The sequence below is a fragment of the Mesitornis unicolor genome, unplaced genomic scaffold, assembly GCF_000695765.1.
Source record: "Mesitornis unicolor isolate BGI_N332 unplaced genomic scaffold, ASM69576v1 scaffold18070, whole genome shotgun sequence".
Lineage (NCBI taxonomy): Eukaryota > Metazoa > Chordata > Aves > Mesitornithiformes > Mesitornithidae > Mesitornis > Mesitornis unicolor.
The window spans coordinates 15,511-19,397 of NW_010157821.1; the positions used below are offsets into that span (position 1 = coordinate 15,511).

A 3,887-nucleotide genomic window follows, 5' to 3' on the forward strand; every position below is an offset into this window, starting at 1 on the left:
AATGAGATTCCTTTCCAACCCTCCCTTGCTAGTTCATGCCAGGCAGCCTCACGTTTGATTGCCTCTGTTTTAGCACATCTACCCACAGCCATTCACCCCGACACCACTGCAGACCACCTTCACACTGGCCCATGCTTACACAGTTGATACAAGCTGCACAATGCCAGACACAACGGGGAGGAAAGAGTCTCACTGGATTTGTGCTGGGCATTGGGAGAGGAGTGGCACATGCTCGTTCAACACGAAGCCCACACTCATTCAATGTGAAGTGCACACACTACTCACGCCAAGGCGGTCAAGAGCTGCTGTAGACAGAGCCCAGACCTTAACTACATCCAACACCCTTTGAGGTTTCTGAGTTTCTTAGTGGTCGAAATTCATTTCTGAAGCCATCATGAGAGATGGGCAAGCTGATGTTTCCACTAGAAGCCTGGAGCATCGAGCAACTGGAGCAACCAGCACCGCTCCTGCCTGCTCTGCAGCACAGAGGGTTCGTGTGGGTGACTGGAGGCACAGCCAAGGTGCTCGGCCAGCAGCAGAGTCAGATGGCAGCCTAGGAATGACCAGGACAAGAGCCACACGTGGTGTGGCACAGGACAGGAGGAAGATGGGGCAGCCTGAGTTGCCAGGAGCAAGCCTTGGTTTCGTGGCTAACTTGGTTTGCAGAGACTCGTATGTGGGACATAAACCTGGCCAGGCCTCCCTGGCCCCTGTTGCAGGGGTGTTAAGACCCCAGGCTCTTGTGACTGCTGGTTGAGGGCAGGCTCTGCGGGTTGCTCAGGGTCTGTGCCTGCCCCCTGGCCTGGGGCACTCTCTGCTCGAGGCAACACAGTACAGGGATGGTGTTTTCAGTCTGTGCTGGTGCAACTTGCCTACAGTAGCATGAGCTGGGCATCCCACAGCACCGCCTGCCCCGTATGGACCCTGTCCCCTTCCTAGGAACAGCCTCCACTGGCTTCTCCTCGGCACTGGCACAGCCCACGAGTCCTACCTGAGCTGCCTTATTTCTCCTTGCCCTCTCCTCTCCTCTACTTTGCACCTTGGCAAGGCAGCAAAGACACAAAGCTGCTCTCAAGGTGCTCTGCATTCCAGTTCAGTCAAGGGGAAGGCAGATGCTTGGCAGGACACCTTTTGGATCTGGTGCCCCAGTTTGGAGTGCATCCTGCCTCGGTCTGCATGCAGAGACCACGGGGACTCCCACAGCTCTTGTTCCCATGGGACAGAGCGCAGGATGAGTGTTTCAAAAGTGCCACACCTGAACAGACAAGTTCAGGGGACCTTTGGAAGCAGTGCAGGTATTGAGGTGCTGTTGAGGTTCCTCCATGGTGCCTCTCTGCACCTTCAGGCACTTGAGGATGTGAGGAGCCTGCCCCACAGCCTCTGAAGCTCTGTGATGGGGGTGAAGAGCCCCAGACACCTCCTGTTGTCAAGGACAGACTTCAGAGGTGGCCAGTACAGCACCTTGATGGCAGCCACCTTCCTGGCAGCTGAGACCTTGGGCCCTGAACACAGCCCGTGAGTTACAGAAAGGACACTGAGGTCTATGGGGCCTGGCTCAGGGAAGCTCAGGAGGCTGTGGGACCCTTGCTGCTCTTTGTGCTGCTCTCCCAGATGTAGGCTTCGCTCTGCCCATGGTGGTTTGGTTGTTGTGAAAGGGATGGGAGCAAGAGGACGGATCCACCCTGCCCAGTGGCTGCGCAGGAGAGGAGGAGCTGCCAGCAGAGATGCTGTGCCAGGCTGCGGGGTGTGGGTCCTCCTTTCGGGCTGCTCTTGGTCTGTGAGTGCACACATCTGTCCCTGGGAGCTGGGGTCCACAGACACCACCCTGCCATGGTGCTGCATGTGGCAAAGCAGCGGTGCCTTCTGGCTCTCCTGCTCTCTGTGTCATGAGCTGAGCGTGGAGGGGGAAAGGAAAAAAGGGGCCGCACAGAGGCTTCTTCCTACCTTAATTCTTTCTGGGGCATTCCCCAGCCACCTGGAGCATTAACATGGGGGAGACAGGAGGGAAGGGGAAAACTCAAGTTCTAGGTGCTAGGCAGGGGCAAAAGAGCTGCATTGCTCCCACCACTCCAGTGAGGGCTGGGGGAAGAGACACTTGCAGAGCACACAGGGTTTCCATCTGCACACGTGCTAGCTCTGACATGCAGCCCGGCCCCGACACACACGCAGACATGCACCACACGTGAACACGCCCGCCGAGGCACCTGCAGGGCCGGACGCAGCGTTGCAGGGATGCCCGCGCCATGCAGCCAGGCTCCAAGGCACAGAGACTGAGCCCGAGGCGGGCACGCCGCTGCTCCCTCCAGGGCCGGATCCCTCGTGGTGTCCTGAGGGCTATGGGTGGTCGCAGGCATATCCCCAAGAAAGCAAGCTGGAGCCCAGGCTGCTGACGGGCCCCACCGGTCCTTTTGGCAGGACACTCTCTGGGAAGGACCTGGGCTGGGTTTCCTGCCCCATGGGAGCTTTGTGGGGCAGCATTTGCAGAGTGGCTGGCACTGAACAGGCCACCCTTTCTGGATTATGACTTTATTTTGGGGGGTACTGGGAGTTAAGGAAGCTTCAGTGCAGTCTGAGTGCAAGTGGGGTTAGGGAAGCTGATCTGGATGATGCATCAGGCCAATGGTGCCTGCAGTGTGACTGTACCCGGGGAGCCCCCAACACTGACCATCCCTTTGAAGTGGTCTTGGTATCCACAGGCGTGGGTCTGAGTCTGTCTGGGGCAGCAACGCTGCTCAGGCCTGCCTGCTCCCCTTCACCCCCTGCCTGGGGCAACTCCCACTCCAAGGGGCCTCTTGGCCATGGGGATCCTGACCCCTCAGCCTCTTCCCTTGCACCGCCAGCTGCACATGGGGCCCGTGACAAGGGGACAATGGGAGAGAGCACAAACCTCCCCCCTGGGGACTGTGCTCTAAGGACAGTTCTGTGTCTCCTTGGGGACTGCTCCCAAGAAATCCCCGCCCTGATGGGACACGGCTGGACCTGGGGCTGGGTGATCATCCACCCTCACCTCCAACGTGTGGGTCTGGGGATGGGCCTGGAAACAGCACATGGTCCCTGCTGAGCCCCAGGGCTCACAAACAGGGGCTTTTGAATATCTTTAGGGGCTTTTGAATATCTCTGGGGGCTTACCTCAGCCTGGAGGCTGGGGGGTCCTGGTTGTCCCCCCTCCTGCCTTCCCTTGTGTCAGAGGGGATCTTCTCCACCTCTGGGACCCACCGGGCATTTCTGTCTTGAAGCAGCCCCATCCGCAGCAGAGCAGGGCCCCTGTGCTACCCAGCACTGAGCTCTGTGGGCAGGCAGATGCACCCGGTTCCTCACCATGGCACGAACAGGGACAGGGCTTGTCCTGCTCCAGGGGGAATGGGTGGCAGGGGACACACGGCCTTGCAAAAGGACGTTTCTCACACGCTGGCCTCCAGAGGTGACTTCTTGTCACCAGCTTAGTCCCCTTCCCATGCCGAGGAGGAGGCTGGATACACGAGCATCCGTGACCTGTCAGCTTGTGAGGGCACTGAACATGACGTTTTCTGCAGTGGTGAGATGCTGCCAGCCACGAGGGCTGCACTAGACCCTCAGGATGCCGGTCACACCCTGGCATCCCCCAGTGCCCCTCCAGCCGTGCTGACCCCCCAGGGCCCCTCCAGCCGTGCTGACAGTGGCTGCTGACTGCTCCCTACCCAGGCTGCTCCTGCTCCGAGTCTGGTGGCACAGGCTGCCGACCCCATCTGATGGTTCCAGGAGGGGCAGGGCAGGGAGGGAGCTGGGCAAAAGCTTCCCCTCAAAACAAAATCCCTACCTGGCTGCTGCCTGCGTCGGTCGGCCCAGGGCTAAGGGGCTGGTCCCACCTCTGCAGGGGCTCGCTCGGCTGCAGCGGGGCACCCGTGTCC

The 3,887-nt window shown here is 59.6% G+C and overlaps 1 protein-coding gene across 1 annotated transcript in view; it reads right to left on the reverse strand.

The window, feature by feature from the left end:
- Window positions 1-3,887, reverse strand: part of LOC104538399 (disks large-associated protein 4-like) — a gene marked incomplete at its 3' end in the record, with an annotated part of 14,016 nt that overhangs the window by 7,716 nt on the left and 2,413 nt on the right. The window lies entirely within an intron of this gene.